We start from the raw sequence: 17,271 nt of genomic DNA on the forward strand, positions 1-17,271 counted from the left end.
CAAAATGTCTGCCACAATCAAATAAACAATTGTTTTCCAGTGGCAATTCAATTTTCTTCCCTTCATTAAGTTCTTCTATTTGTTAACTTGTTCTTGTCCTGAAGATGCATCAAATATTTGCCACTGGATGTTATGTGGGCCTACGAAGCCAGGTGAGCTACTGGCGCCTGTCATTCATCAACAAAACTATGAGTAAGACATGCTAAACAAACAATTCAACATAACAGAAACGTTAATTGACTCTTTATGATCGTTTTGATTTGGGCATTGTTTAGTAGGGGACAAAAACTAGTGAATACAGAGAAGCTGTAAACAGAAAAAAATATCAGCAATACAAGTTCAACAAAAACAATTTTAATTAAGAATTATATCCTAGTCTAGAATGAGAGAAAGCGACCGTCATTTAAAACGCACATAGATCAAGGCTATTAACACAGGTTCTTTAGAGTCTACTTTTCATTTGATTTCTAGAGATAAAAAATCAAACAGGATGGTGTTTTTTTTCTAAAGAGAAGGGAACTCACATCGTAAGATTTATTGGTTAATTATTGTTTGTTAAACAGACAATAGAAACCGGTTGTATTGGATATTTGATAGATCTTGTACAACTACAGACACGCTTTATTCGGTAACACTTAATCAGAAAATCTAGATCAAACTTGTATACCTCGGATTCCTTAACCAGAATTAGAATCTTAATGATTCTAAATACTTTATCACAACTGCTTTGTTCAATTATCATACTTATATAATTGTACGAATATCATATATTATTGAGCTGTTTGTCAGCGTGTAACACCGATATTGTCGACAGTTTAATTGACAACGCAACATTTTAAATATTTTTTGGTAAAATTTTCCATCGAAACTCATCGTGAAAGAAAATCAATAAACTTATGACTTAAGAATTTAGAATCATTAAATAGTTTAATATATTGTTTTCATTCCGAATGTCTTTTAGCTGTGATACTGTTGACGTCATTTCAGAACCCTTTTAAAAATGATTCATTTGTTGAATAGCGAAGGAGAAATTGTCCATATCTCTTTATTGGTGGTTAAGGTGTAGAATAGATGTAGGAGAAATTGTCCATATCTCTTTATTGATGGTTAAGGTGTGGAAAAGATGTAGGAGAAATTGTCCATATCTCTTTATTTATTGTTAAGGTGTAGAATAGATGTAGGAGAAATTGTCCATATCTCTTTATTGATGGTTAAGGTGAAGAATAGATGTAGGAGAAATTGTCCATATCACTTTATTGATGGTTAAGGTGTAGAATAGATGAAGAAGAAATTGTCCATATCTCTTTATTGATGGTTAAGGTGTAGTATTGATGTAGGAGAAATTGTCCATATCTCTTTATTGATGGTTAAGGTGTGGAAAAGATGTAGGAGAAATTGTCCATATCTCTTTATTTATTGTTAAGGTGTAGAATAGATGTAGGAGAAATTGTCCATATCTCTTTATTGATGGTTAAGGTGAAGAATAGATGTAGGAGAAATTGTCCATATCTCTTTACTGATGGTTAAGGTGAAGAAAAGATGTAGGAGAAATTGTCCATAACTCTTTACGGATGTTTAATGTGTAGAATAGATGAAGGAGAAATTGTCCATATCTCTTTATTGATGGTTGAGGTGTAGACTAGATGTAGGAGAAATTGTCCATATCTCTTTATTGATGGTTATTATTAAAGATGAAGAAAAGATGTAGGAGAAATTGGCCATATCTCTTTATTGATGGTTAAGGTGAAGAATAGATGTAGGAGAAATTGTCCATATCTCTTTATTGATGGTTAAGGTGAAGAATAGATGTAGGAGAAATTGTCCATATCTCTTTATGGATGTTTAATGTGTAGAATAGATGAAGGAGAAATTGTCTATATCTCTTTATTGATGGTTATTAAGGTGTAGAATAGATGAAGGAGAAATTGTCTATATCTCTTTATTGATGGTTATTAAGGTGTAGAATAGATGAAGGAGAAATTGTCTATATCTCTTTATTGATGGTAAAGGTGTAGAAAAGATGTAGGAGAAATTGTCCATATCTCTTTATTGATGGTTATTAAGGTGTAGAAAAGATGTAGGAGAAATTGTCCAAACCTCTTTATTGATGGTTAAAGTGAAGAATAGATGTAGGAGAAATTGTCCATACCTCTTTATTGATGGTTAAGGTGTAGAATAGATGTAGAAGAAATTGTCTATATCTCTTTATTAATGGTTAAGGTGTAGAATAGATGTAGGAGAAATTGTCCATATCTCTTTATTGATGGTTATTAAGGTGTAGAATAGATGTAGGAGAAATTGTCCATATCTCTTTATTGATGGTTAAGGTGTAGAATAGATGTAGGAGAAATTGTCAATATCTCTTTATTGATGGTTGTTAAGGTGTAGAATAGATGTAGGAGAAATTTTCCATATCTCTTTATTGATGGTTAAAGTGAAGAATAGATGTAGGAGAAATTGTCCATACCTCTTTATTGATGGTTAAGGTGTAGAATAGATGTAGGAGAAATTGTCCATACCTCTTTATTGATGGTTATTAAGGTGTAGAATAGATTTAGGAGAAATTGTCCATACCTCTTTATTGGTGGTTATTAAGGTAAAGAATAGATGTAGGAGAAATTGTCCATATCTCTTTATTGGTGGTTATTAAGGTATAGAATGGATGTAGGAGAAATTGTCCATACCTCTTTATTGGTGGTTATTAAGGTGTAGAATAGATGTAGGAGAAATTGTCCATATCTCTTTATTGATGGTTAAGGTGTGGAAAAGATGTAGGAGAAATTGTCTATATCTCTTTATTGATGGTTAAGGTGTAGAATGGATGAAGGAGAAATTGTCCATACCTCTTTATTGATTGTTATTAAGGTGTAGAATAGATGTAGGAGAAATTGTCCATATCTCTTTATTGATGGTTAAGGTGTAGAATAGATGAAGGAGAAATTGTCCATACCTCTTTATTGATGGTTATTAAGGTGTAGAATAGATGTAGGAGAAATTGTCCATACCTCTTTATTGGTGGTTATTAAGGTGTAGAATAGATGTAGGAGAAATTGTCCATATCTCTTTATTGATGGTTATTAAGGTGTAGAATAGATGTAGGAGAAATTGTCCATATCTCTTTATTGATGGTTTAGGTGTAGAATAGATTTAGGAGAAATTGGCCATATCTCTTTATTGATGGTTAAGGTGTAGAATAGATGTAGGAGAAATTGTCCATACCTCTTTATTGATGGTTATTAAGGTGTAGAATAGATGTAGGAGAAATTGTCCATACCTCTTTATTGATGGTTATTAAGGTGTAGAATAGATGTAGGAGAAATTGTCCATATCTCTTTATTGATGGTTATTAAGGTGTAGAATAGATGTAGGAGAAATTATCCATATCTCTTTATTGATGGTTTAGTTGTAGAATAGATTTAGGAGAAATTGGCCATATCTCTTTATTGATGGTTAAGGTGTAGAATAGATGTAGGAGAAATTGTCCATACCTCTTTATTGATGGTTATTAAGGTGTAGAATAGATGTAGGAGAAACTGTCCATACCTCTTTATTGATGGTTAAAGTGAAGAATAGATGTAGGAGAAATTGTCCATATCTCTTTATTGATGGTTAAGGTGTAGAATGGATGAAGGAGAAATTGTCCATACCTCTTTATTGATGGTTATTAAGGTGTAGAATAGATGTAGGAGAAATTGTCTATATCTCTTTATTGATGGTTAAGGTGTAGAATAGATGTAAAAGAAATTGTCCATACCTCTTTATTGATGGTTATTAAGGTGTAGAATAGATGTAGGAGAAATTGTCCATATCTCTTTATTAATGGTTAAGGTGTAGAATAGATGTAGGAGAAATTGTCTATATCTCTTTATTGATGGTTAAGGTGTAGAATAGATGTAGGAGAAATTGTCCATATCTCTTTATTAATGGTTAAGGTGTAGAATAGATGTAGGAGAAATTGTCTATATCTCTTTATTGATGGTTGAGGTGTAGAATAGATGTAGGAGAAATTGTCCATATCTCTTTATTGATGGTTAAGGTGTAGAATAGATGTAGGAGAAATTGTCCATACCTCTTTATTGGTGGTTATTAAGGTATAGAATAGATGTAGGAGAAATTGTCCATATCTCTTTATTGATGGTTAAGGTGTAGAATAGATGTAGGAGAAATTGTCCATATCTCTTTATTGATGGTTAAGGTGTAGAATAGATGTAGGAGAAATTGTCCATACCTCTTTATTGGTGGTTATTAAGGTATAGAATAGATGTAGGAGAAATTGTCCATACCTCTTTATTGGTGGTTATTAAGGTATAGAATAGATGTAGGAGAAATTGTCCATATCTCTTTATTGATGGTTAAGGTGTAGAATAGATGTAGGAGAAATTGTCCATATCTCTTTATTGATGGTTAAGGTGTAGAATAGATGTAGGAGAAATTGTCCATACCTCTTTATTGGTGGTTATTAAGGTATAGAATAGATGTAGGAGAAATTGTCCATATCTCTTTATTAATGGTTAAGGTGTAGAATAGATGTAGGAGAAATTGTCTATATCTCTTTATTGATGGTTAAGGTGTAGAATGGATGAAGGAGAAATTGTCCATACCTCTTTATTGATTGTTATTAAGGTGTAGAATAGATGTAGGAGAAATTGTCCATATCTCTTTATTGATGGTTAAGGTGTAGAATAGATGAAGGAGAAATTGTCCATACCTCTTTATTGATGGTTATTAAGGTGTAGAATAGATGTAGGAGAAATTGTCCATACCTCTTTATTGGTGGTTATTAAGGTGTAGAATAGATGTAGGAGAAATTGTCCATATCTCTTTATTGATGGTTATTAAGGTGTAGAATAGATGTAGGAGAAATTGTCCATATCTCTTTATTGATGGTTTAGGTGTAGAATAGATTTAGGAGAAATTGGCCATATCTCTTTATTGATGGTTAAGGTGTAGAATAGATGTAGGAGAAATTGTCCATACCTCTTTATTGATGGTTATTAAGGTGTAGAATAGATGTAGGAGAAATTGTCCATACCTCTTTATTGATGGTTATTAAGGTGTAGAATAGATGTAGGAGAAATTGTCCATATCTCTTTATTGATGGTTATTAAGGTGTAGAATAGATGTAGGAGAAATTATCCATATCTCTTTATTGATGGTTTAGTTGTAGAATAGATTTAGGAGAAATTGGCCATATCTCTTTATTGATGGTTAAGGTGTAGAATAGATGTAGGAGAAATTGTCCATACCTCTTTATTGATGGTTATTAAGGTGTAGAATAGATGTAGGAGAAACTGTCCATACCTCTTTATTGATGGTTAAAGTGAAGAATAGATGTAGGAGAAATTGTCCATATCTCTTTATTGATGGTTAAGGTGTAGAATGGATGAAGGAGAAATTGTCCATACCTCTTTATTGATGGTTATTAAGGTGTAGAATAGATGTAGGAGAAATTGTCTATATCTCTTTATTGATGGTTAAGGTGTAGAATAGATGTAAAAGAAATTGTCCATACCTCTTTATTGATGGTTATTAAGGTGTAGAATAGATGTAGGAGAAATTGTCCATATCTCTTTATTAATGGTTAAGGTGTAGAATAGATGTAGGAGAAATTGTCTATATCTCTTTATTGATGGTTAAGGTGTAGAATAGATGTAGGAGAAATTGTCCATATCTCTTTATTAATGGTTAAGGTGTAGAATAGATGTAGGAGAAATTGTCTATATCTCTTTATTGATGGTTGAGGTGTAGAATAGATGTAGGAGAAATTGTCCATATCTCTTTATTGATGGTTAAGGTGTAGAATAGATGTAGGAGAAATTGTCCATACCTCTTTATTGGTGGTTATTAAGGTATAGAATAGATGTAGGAGAAATTGTCCATATCTCTTTATTGATGGTTAAGGTGTAGAATAGATGTAGGAGAAATTGTCCATATCTCTTTATTGATGGTTAAGGTGTAGAATAGATGTAGGAGAAATTGTCCATACCTCTTTATTGGTGGTTATTAAGGTATAGAATAGATGTAGGAGAAATTGTCCATACCTCTTTATTGGTGGTTATTAAGGTATAGAATAGATGTAGGAGAAATTGTCCATATCTCTTTATTGATGGTTAAGGTGTAGAATAGATGTAGGAGAAATTGTCCATATCTCTTTATTGATGGTTAAGGTGTAGAATAGATGTAGGAGAAATTGTCCATACCTCTTTATTGGTGGTTATTAAGGTATAGAATAGATGTAGGAGAAATTGTCCATATCTCTTTATTAATGGTTAAGGTGTAGAATAGATGTAGGAGAAATTGTCTATATCTCTTTATTGATGGTTAAGGTGTAGAAAAGATGTAGGAGAAATTGTCCATACCTCTTTATTGATGGTTATTAAGGTGTAGAATAGATGTAGGAGAAATTGTCCATATCTCTTTATTGGTGGTTATTAAGGTATAGAATGGATGTAGGAGAAATTGTCCATACCTCTTTATTGGTGGTTATTAAGGTGTAGAATAGATGTAGGAGAAATTGTCAATACCTCTTTATTGGTGGTTATTAAGGTATAGAATAGATGTAGGAGAAATTGTCCATATCTCTTTATTGGTGGTTATTAAGGTATAGAATGGATGTAGGAGAAATTGTCCATACCTCTTTATTGGTGGTTATTAAGGTATAGAATAGATGTAGGAGAAATTGTCCATATCTCTTTATTGGTGGTTAAGGTGTAGAATAGATGTAGGAGAAATTGTCCATACCTCTTTATTGGTGGTTATTAAGGTGTAGAATAGATGTAGGAGAAATTGTCCATACCTCTTTATTGGTGGTTAAGGTGTAGAATGGATGAAGGAGAAATTGTCCATACCTCTTTATTGATGGTTAAAATGAAGAATAGATGTAGGAGAAATTGTCCATATCTCTTTATTGATGGTTATTAAGGTGTAGAAAAGATGTAGGAGAAATTGTCCATATCTCTTTATTGATGGTTAAGGTGTAGACTAGATGTAGGAGAAATTGTCCATACCTCTTTATTGATGGTTATTAAGGTGTAGAATAGATGTAGGAGAAATTGTCCATTCCTCTTTATTGATGGTTAAAGTGAAGAATAGATGTAGGAGAAATTGTCTATATCTCTTTATTGATGGTTATTAAGGTGTAGAAAAGATGTAGGAGAAATTGTCCATATCTCTTTATTGATGGTTATTAAGGTGTAGAATAGATGTAGGAGAAATTGTCCATATCTCTTTATTGATGGTTAAGGTGTAGAATGGATGAAAGAGAAATTGTCCATACCTCTTTATTGATGGTTATTAAGGTGTAGAATAGATGTAGGAGAAATTGTCTATATCTCTTTATTGATGGTTAAGGTGTAGAATAGATGTTAAAGAAATTGTCCATACCTCTTTATTGATAGTTATTAAGGTGTAGAATAGATGTAGGAGAAATTGTCCATATCTCTTTATTAATGGTTAAGGTGTAGAATAGATGTAGGAGAAATTGTCTATATCTCTTTATTGATGGTTAAGGTGTAGAATAGATGTAGGATAAATTGTCCATATCTCTTTATTAATGGTTAAGGTGTAGAATAGATGTAGGAGAAATTGTCTATATCTCTTTATTGATGGTTGAGGTGTAGAATAGATGTAGGAGAAATTGTCCATATCTCTTTATTGATGGTTAAGGTGTAGAATAGATGTAGGAGAAATTGTCCATACCTCTTTATTGGTGGTTATTAAGGTATAGAATAGATGTAGGAGAAATTGTCCATATCTCTTTATTGATGGTTAAGGTGTAGAATAGATTTAGGAGAAATTGTCCATATCTCTTTATTGATGGTTAAGGTGTAGAATAGATGTAGGAGAAATTGTCCATACCTCTTTATTGGTGGTTATTAAGGTATAGAATAGATGTAGGAGAAATTGTCCATACCTCTTTATTGGTGGTTATTAAGGTATAGAATAGATGTAGGAGAAATTGTCCATATCTCTTTATTGATGGTTAAGGTGTAGAATAGATGTAGGAGAAATTGTCCATATCTCTTTATTGATGGTTAAGGTGTAGAATAGATGTAGGAGAAATTGTCCATACCTCTTTATTGGTGGTTATTAAGGTATAGAATAGATGTAGGAGAAATTGTCCATATCTCTTTATTAATGGTTAAGGTGTAGAATAGATGTAGGAGAAATTGTCTATATCTCTTTATTGATGGTTAAGGTGTAGAAAAGATGTAGGAGAAATTGTCCATACCTCTTTATTGATGGTTATTAAGGTGTAGAATAGATGTAGGAGAAATTGTCCATATTTCTTTATTGGTGGTTATTAAGGTATAGAATGGATGTAGGAGAAATTGTCCATACCTCTTTATTGGTGGTTATTAAGGTGTAGAATAGATGTAGGAGAAATTGTCAATACCTCTTTATTGGTGGTTATTAAGGTATAGAATAGATGTAGGAGAAATTGTCCATATCTCTTTATTGGTGGTTATTAAGGTATAGAATGGATGTAGGAAAATTGTCCATACCTCTTTATTGGTGGTTATTAAGGTATAGAATAGATGTAGGAGAAATTGTCCATATCTCTTTATTGGTGGTTAAGGTGTAGAATAGATGTAGGAGAAATTGTCCATACCTCTTTATTGGTGGTTATTAAGGTGTAGAATAGATGTAGGAGAAATTGTCCATATCTCTTTATTGGTGGTTAAGGTGTAGAATGGATGAAGGAGAAATTGTCCATACCTCTTTATTGATGGTTAAAATGAAGAATAGATGTAGGAGAAATTGTCCATATCTCTTTATTGATGGTTATTAAGGTGTAGAAAAGATGTAGGAGAAATTGTCCATATCTCTTTATTGATGGTTAAGGTGTAGACTAGATGTAGGAGAAATTGTCCATACCTCTTTATTGATGGTTATTAAGGTGTAGAATAGATGTAGGAGAAATTGTCCATACCTCTTTATTGGTGGTTATTAAGGTATAGAATAGATGTAGGAGAAATTGTCCATATCTCTTTATTGGTGGTTAAGGTGTAGAATAGATGTAGGAGAAATTGTCCATACCTCTTTATTGGTGGTTATTAAGGTGTAGAATAGATGTAGGAGAAATTGTCCATATCTCTTTATTGGTGGTTAAGGTGTAGAATGGATGAAGGAGAAATTGTCCATACCTCTTTATTGATGGTTAAAATGAAGAATAGATGTAGGAGAAATTGTCCATATCTCTTTATTGATGGTTATTAAGGTGTAGAAAAGATGTAGGAGAAATTGTCCATATCTCTTTATTGATGGTTAAGGTGTAGACTAGATGTAGGAGAAATTGTCCATACCTCTTTATTGATGGTTATTAAGGTGTAGAATAGATGTAGGAGAAATTGTCCATTCCTCTTTATTGATGGTTAAAGTGAAGAATAGATGTAGGAGAAATTGTCTATATCTCTTTATTGATGGTTATTAAGGTGTAGAAAAGATGTAGGAGAAATTGTCCATATCTCTTTATTGATGGTTATTAAGGTGTAGAATAGATGTAGGAGAAATTGTCCATATCTCTTTATTGATGGTTAAAGTGTAGACTAGATGTAGGAGAAATTGTCTATATCTCTTTATTTATGGTTATTATTAAAGATGAAGAAAAGATGTAGGAGAAATTGTCCATATCTCTTTATTGATGGTTAAGGTGTGGAAAAGATGTAGGAGAAATTGTCCATATCTCATTATTTATTGTTAAGGTGTAGAATAGATGTAGGAGAAATTGTCCATATCTCTTTATTGATGGTTAAGGTGAAGAATAGATGTAGGAGAAATTGTCCATATCTCTTTATCGATGGTTAAAGTGTAGAAAAGATGCAGGAGAAATTGTCCTTATCTCTTTATTGTGGTTAAGGTGTAGAAAAGATGTAGGAGAAATTGTCCATATCTCTTTTTTGATGGTGAAATTGTAGAATAGATATAGGAGAAATTGTCTATATTACTTTATTGATGGCTATTAAGGTGTATATTAGATGTAGCAGAATTGTCCATATATCTTTATCGATGGTTAAGGTGAAGAATAGATGTAGGAGATATTGTCCATATATCTTTATCGATGGTTAAGGTGAAGAAAAGATGTAGGAGAAATTGTCCATATCTCATTGTCGATGGTTAAAGTGAAGAAAAGATGCAGGAGAAATTGTCCTTATCTCTTTATTGTGGTTAAGGTGTAGATCTAGAATAGATGTAGGAGAAATTGTCCATATCTCTTTATAATACTTGAGGTGTAGAATATATGTAGGAGAAATTGTCCATATCTCTTTATTGATGGTTAAGGTGTAGACTAGATGTAGGAGAAATTGTCTATATCTCTTTATTGATGAATAAGGTGTAGAATAGATGAAGGAGAAATTGTCCATATCTCTTAATTGAAGGTTAAGGTGTAGAATAGATGTAGGAGAAATTGTCCATATCTCTTTAATGGTGGTTAAGGTGTAGAATAGATGAAGGAGAAATTATCCATATATCTTTATTGGTGGTTAAGGTGAAAAATGGATGTAGGAAAAATTGTCCATATCACTTTATTGATGTTTAAGGTGTAGAATAGATTAAGGAGAAATTGTCCATATCTCTTTATTGATGGTTATTAAGGTGTAGAATAGATGCAGGAGAAATTGGTCATATCTCTTTATTGATGGTTAAGGTGTAGAATAGATGAAGGTGACTTTGTCCATATCTCTTTATTGATGGTTCAGGAGTAGAATAGATGAAGGAGAAATTGTCCATATCTCTTTATTGATGGTTATTAAGGTGTAGAATAGATGCAGGATAAATTGGCCATATCTCTTTATTGATGGTTAAAGTGTAGAATAGATGTAGGGGAAATTGTCCATATACTTTTTTGATGGTTATTAAGGTGTTGAATAGATGTAGGAGAAATTGTCCATATCTCTTTATTGATGGTTAAAGTGTAGAATAGATGTAGTAGAAATTGGCCATATGTCTTTATTGATGGTTAAAGTGTAGTATAGATGCAGGAGAAATTGTCCATATCTCTTTATTGATGGTTAAGGTGTAGTATTGATGTAGGAGAAATTGTCTATATCTCTTTATTGATGGTTAAGGTATAGAATAGATGTAGGAGAATTTGTCCATATATCTTTATTAAAGGTTAAGGAGTAAAATAGATGTAGGAGAAATTGTCCATATTACTTTATTGATGGTTATTATTAAAGATGAAGAAAAGATGTAGGAGAAATTGTCCATACCTCTTTATTGGTGGTTATTAAGGTATAGAATAGATGTAGGAGAAATTGTCCATATCTCTTTATTGGTGGTTATTAAGGTATAGAATGGATGTAGGAGAATTTGTTCATACCTCTTTATTGGTGGTTATTAAGATATAGAATAGATGTAGGAGAAATTGTCCATATCTCTTTATTGGTGGTTAAGGTGTAGAATAGATGTAGGAGAAATTGTCCATACCTCTTTATTGGTGGTTATTAAGGTGTAGAATAGATGTAGGAGAAATTGTCCATATCTCTTTATTGGTGGTTAAGGTGTAGAATGGATGAAGGAGAAATTGTCCATACCTCTTTATTGATGGTTAAAATGAAGAATAGATGTAGGAGAAATTGTCCATATCTCTTAATTGATAGTTATTAAGGTGTAGAATAGATGTAGAAGAAATTGTCCATATCTCTTTATTGATGGTTAAGGTGTAGACTAGATGTAGGAGAAATTGTCCATACCTCTTTATTGATGGTTATTAAGGTGTAGAATAGATGTAGGAGAAATTGTCCATTCCACTTTATTGATGGTTAAAGTGAAGAATAGATGTAGGAGAAATTGTCTATATCTCTTTATTGATGGTTATTAAGGTGTAGAAAAGATGTAGGAGAAATTGTCCATATCTCTTTATTGATGGTTATTAAGGTGTAGAATAGATGTAGGAGAAATTGTCCATATCTCTTTATTGATTGTTAAAGTGTAGACTAGATGTAGGAGAAATTGTCTATATCTCTTTATTTATGGTTATTATTAAAGATGAAGAAAAGATGTAGGAGAAATTGTCCATATCTCTTTATTGATGGTTAAGGTGTGGAAAAGATGTAGGAGAAATTGTCATTATCTCATTATTTATTGTTAAGGTGTAGAATAGATGTAGGAGAAATTGTCCATATCTCTTTATTGATGGTTAAGGTGAAGAATAGATGTAGGAGAAATTGTCCATATCTCTTTATTGATGGTTCAGGAGTAGAATAGATGAAGGAGAAATTGTCCATATCTCTTTATTGATGGTTATTAAGGTGTAGAATAGATGCAGGATAAATTGGCCATATCTCTTTATTGATGGTTAAAGTGTAGAATAGATGTAGGGGAAATTGTCCATATACTTTATTGATGGTTATTAAAGTGTTGAATAGATGTAGGAGAAATTGTCCATATCTCTTTATTGATGGTTAAAGTGTAGAATAGATGTAGTAGAAATTGTCCATATGTCTTTATTGATGGTTAAAGTGTAGTATAGATGCAGGAGAAATTGTCCATATCTCTTTATTGATGGTTAAGGTGTAGTATTGATGTAGGAGAAATTGTCTATATCTCTTTATTGATGGTTAAGGTATAGAATAGATGTAGGAGAAATTGTCCATATATCTTTATTAAAGGTTAAGGAGTAAAATAGATGTAAGAGAAATTGTCCATATTACTTTATTGATGGTTATTATTAAAGATGAAGAAAAGATGTAGGAGAAATTGTCCATACCTCTTTATTGGTGGTTATTTAGGTATAGAATAGATGTAGGAGAAATTGTCCATATCTCTTTATTGGTGGTTATTAAGGTATAGAATGGATGTAGGAGAAATTGTCCATACCTCTTTATTGGTGGTTATTAAGGTATAGAATAGATGTAGGAGAAATTGTCCATATCTCTTTATTGGTGGTTAAGGTGTAGAATAGATGTAGGAGAAATTGTCCATACCTCTTTATTGGTGGTTATTAAGGTGTAGAATCAATGTAGGAGAAATTGTCCATATCTCTTTATTGGTGGTTAAGGTGTAGAATGGATGAAGGAGAAATTGTCCATACCTCTTTATTGATGGTTAAAATGAAGAATAGATGTAGGAGAAATTGTCCATATCTCTTAATTGATAGTTATTAAGGTGTAGAATAGATGTAGGAGAAATTATCCATATCTCTTTATTGATGGTTAAGGTGTAGACTAGATGTAGGAGAAATTGTCCATACCTCTTTATTGATGGTTATTAAGGTGTAGAATAGATGTAGGAGAAATTGTCCATTCCACTTTATTGATGGTTAAAGTGAAGAATAGATGTAGGAGAAATTGTCTATATCTCTTTATTGATGGTTATTAAGGTGTAGAAAAGATGTAGGAGAAATTGTCCATATCTCTTTATTGATGGTTATTAAGGTGTAGAATAGATGTAGGAGAAATTGTCCATATCTCTTTATTGATGGTTAAAGTGTAGACTAGATGTAGGAGAAATTGTCTATATCTCTTTATTTATGGTTATTATTAAAGATGAAGAAAAGATGTAGGAGAAATTGTCCATATCTCTTTATTGATGGTTAAGGTGTGGAAAAGATGTAGGAGAAATTGTCATTATCTCATTATTTATTGTTAAGGTGTAGAATAGATGTAGGAGAAATTGTCCATATCTCTTTATCGATGGTTAAAGTGAAGAAAAGATGCAGGAGAAATTGTCCTTATCTCTTTATTGTGGTTAAGGTGTAGAATAGATGTAGGAGAAATTGTCCATATCTCTTTATAATACTCGAGGTGTAGAATATATGTAGGAGAAATTGTCCATATCTCTTTTTTGATGGTGAAATTGTAGAATAGATATAGGAGAAATTGTCTATATTACTTTATTGATGGCTATTAAGGTGTATATTAGATGTAGCAGAATTGTCCATATATCTTTATCGATGGTTAAGGTGAAGAATAGATGTAGGAGATATTGTCCATATATCTTTATCGATGGTTAAGGTGAAGAAAAGATGTAGGAGAAATTGTCCATATCTCATTATCGATGGTTAAAGTGAAGAAAAGATGCAGGAGAAATTGTCCTTATCTCTTTATTGTGGTTAAGGTGTAGAATAGATGTAGGATAAATTGTCCATATCTCTTTATAATACTCGAGGTGTAGAATATATGTAGGAGAAATTGTCCATATCTCTTTATTGATGGTTAAGGTGTAGACAAGATGTAGGAGAAATTGTCTATATCTCTTTATTGATGGTTAAGGTGTAAAATAGATGAAGGAGAAATTGTCCATATCTCTTAATTGAAGGTTAATGTGTAGAATAGATGTAAGAGAAATTGTCCATATCTCTTTATTGGTGGTTAAAGTGTAGAATAGATGAAGGAGAAATTGTCCATATCTCTTTATTGGTGGTTAAGGTGAAAAATGGATGTAGGAGAAATTGTCCATATCACTTTATTGATGGTTAAGGTGTAGAATATATGAAGGAGAAATTGTCCATATCTCTTTATTGATGGTTATTAAGGTGTAGAATAGATGCAGGAGAAATTGGTCATATCTCTTTATTGATGGTTAAGGTGTAGAATAGATGAAGGTGACTTTGTCCATATCTCTTTATTGATGGTTCAGGAGTAGAATAGATGAAGGAGAAATTGTCCATATCTCTTTATTGATGGTTATTAAGGTGTAGAATAGATGCAGGAGAAATTGGCCATATCTCTTTATTGATGGTTAAAGTGTAGAATAGATGTAGGGGAAATTGTCCATATACTTTATTGATGGTTATTAAGGTGTTGACTGGATGTAGGAGAAATTGTCCATATCTCTTTATTGATGGTTAAAGTGTAGAATAGATGTAGTAGAAATTGGCCATATCTCTTTATTGATGGTTAAAGTGTAGTATAGATGCAGGAGAAATTGTCCATATCTCTTTATTGATGGTTAAGGTGTAGTATTGATGTAGGAGAAATTGTCTATATCTCTTTATTGATGGTTAAGGTATAGAATAGATGTAGGAGAAATTGTCCATATATCTTTATTGAAGGTTAAGGAGTAAAATAGATGTAGGAGAAATTGTCCATATTACTTTATTGATGGTTATTAAGGTGTTGAATAGATGTAGGAGAAATTGTCCATATTTCTTTATTGATGGTTAAGGTGTAGAACAGATGTAGGAGAAATTGTCCATATCTCTTTATTGATGGTTATTAAGGTGTAGAATAGATTTAGGAGAAATTGTCTATATCTCTTTATTGATGGTTAAGGTGTAGAATAGATGTAGGAGAAATTGTCTATATCTCTTTATTGATGGTTAGGGTGTAGAAAAGATATAGGGGAAATTGTCCATATTACTTTATTGATGGTTATTAAGGTGTTGAATAGATGTAGGAGAAATTGTCCATATCTCTTTATTGATGGTTAAGGAGTAGAATAGATGTAGGAGAAATTGTCTATATCTCTTTATTGATGGTTAAGGTGTAGAATAGATGTAGGAGAAATTGTCTATATCTCTTTATTGATGGTTAGGGTGTAGAAAAGATATAGGGGAAATTGTCCATATTACTTTATTGATGGTTATTAAGGTGTTGAATAGATGTAGGAGAAATTGTCCATATCTCTTTATTGATGGTTAAGGAGTAGAATAGATGTAGGAGAAATTGTCTATATCTCCTTATTGATGGTTAAGGTGTAGAATAGATTTAGGAGAAATTGTCTATATCTCTTTATTGATGGTTAAGGTGTAGAATAGATGTAGGAGAAATTGTCTATATCTCTTTATTGATGGTTAAGGTGTAGAAATTGTCCATATCTCTTTATTGATGGTTTAGGCGTAGAATAGATGTAGGAGAAATTGTCCATATCTCTTTATTGATGGTTATTAAGGTGTAGAATAGATGCAGGAGAAATTGGCCATATCTCTTTATTGATGGTTAAAGTGTAGAATAGATGTAGGGGAAATTGTCCATATACTTTATTGATGGTTAAGGTATAGAATAGATGTAGGAGAAATTGTCCATATCACTTTATTGATGGTTAAGGTGTAGAATAGATGAAGGAGAAATTGTCCATATCTCTTTATTGATGGTTATTAAGGTGTAGAATAGATGCAGGAGAAATTGGTCATATCTCTTTATTGATGGTTAAGGTGTAGAATAGATGAAGGTGACTTTGTCCATATCTCTTTATTGATGGTTCAGGAGTAGAATAGATGAAGGAGAAATTGTCCATATCTCTTTATTGATGGTTATTAAGGTGTAGAATAGATGCAGGAGAAATTGGCCATATCTCTTTATTGATGGTTAAAGTGTTGAATAGATGTAGGGGAAATTGTCCATATACTTTATTGATGGTTATTAAGGTGTTGAATAGATGTAGGAGAAATTGTCCATATCTCTTTATTGATGGTTAAAGTGTAGAATAGATGTAGTAGAAATTGGCCATATCTCTTTATTGATGGTTAAAGTGTAGTATAGATGCAGGAGAAATTGTCCATATCTCTTTATTGATGGTTAAGGTGTAGTATTGATGTAGGAGAAATTGTCTATATCTCTTTATTGATGGTTAAGGTATAGAATAGATGTAGGAGAAATTGTCCATATATCTTTATTGAAGGTTAAGGAGTAAAATAGATGTAGAAGAAATTGTCCATATTACTTTATTGATGGTTATTAAGGTGTTGAATAGATGTAGGAGAAATTGTCCATATCTCTTTATTGATGGTTAAGGTGTAGAAAAGATGTAGGAGAAATTGTCCATATCTCTTTATTGATGGTTATTAAGGTGTAGAATAGATTTAGGAGAAATTGTCTATATCTCTTTATTGATGGTTAAGGTGTAGAATAGATGTAGGAGAAATTGTCTATATCTCTTAATTGATGGTTAAGGTGTAGAATAGATGTAGGAGAAATTGTCCATATATCTGTATTGATGGTTATTAAGGTGTAGAATAGATTTAGGAGAAATTGTCTATATCTCTTTATTGATGGTTAAGGTGTAGAATAGATGTAGGAGAAATTGTCTATATCTCTTTATTGATGGTTAAGGTGTAGAATAGATGTAGGAGAAATTGTCCATATCTCTTTATTGATGGTTAAGGTGTAGAATAGATGTAGGAGAAATTGTCCATATATCTTTGTTGATGGTTAATGTGTAGAATAGATGTAGGAGAAATTGTCCATATCTCTTTATTGATGGTTATTAAGGTGTAGAATAGATGCAGGAGAAATTGGCCATATCTCTTTATTGATGGTTAAAGTGTAGAATAGATGTAGGGGAAATTGTCCATATACTTTATTGATGGTTAAGGTATAGAATAGA

At 31.8% G+C, this 17,271-nt stretch overlaps 1 protein-coding gene across 1 annotated transcript in view; it reads left to right on the forward strand.

Moving 5' to 3' along the window:
• LOC134700530 (uncharacterized) overlaps positions 1 to 17,271 on the forward strand; it is a 356,413-nt gene that overhangs the window by 123,508 nt on the left and 215,634 nt on the right. The gene's annotated exons all lie outside the window — the stretch shown is intronic.

This window comes from Mytilus trossulus, unplaced genomic scaffold, assembly GCF_036588685.1.
Source record: "Mytilus trossulus isolate FHL-02 unplaced genomic scaffold, PNRI_Mtr1.1.1.hap1 h1tg000158l__unscaffolded, whole genome shotgun sequence".
Classification (NCBI taxonomy): domain Eukaryota; kingdom Metazoa; phylum Mollusca; class Bivalvia; order Mytilida; family Mytilidae; genus Mytilus; species Mytilus trossulus.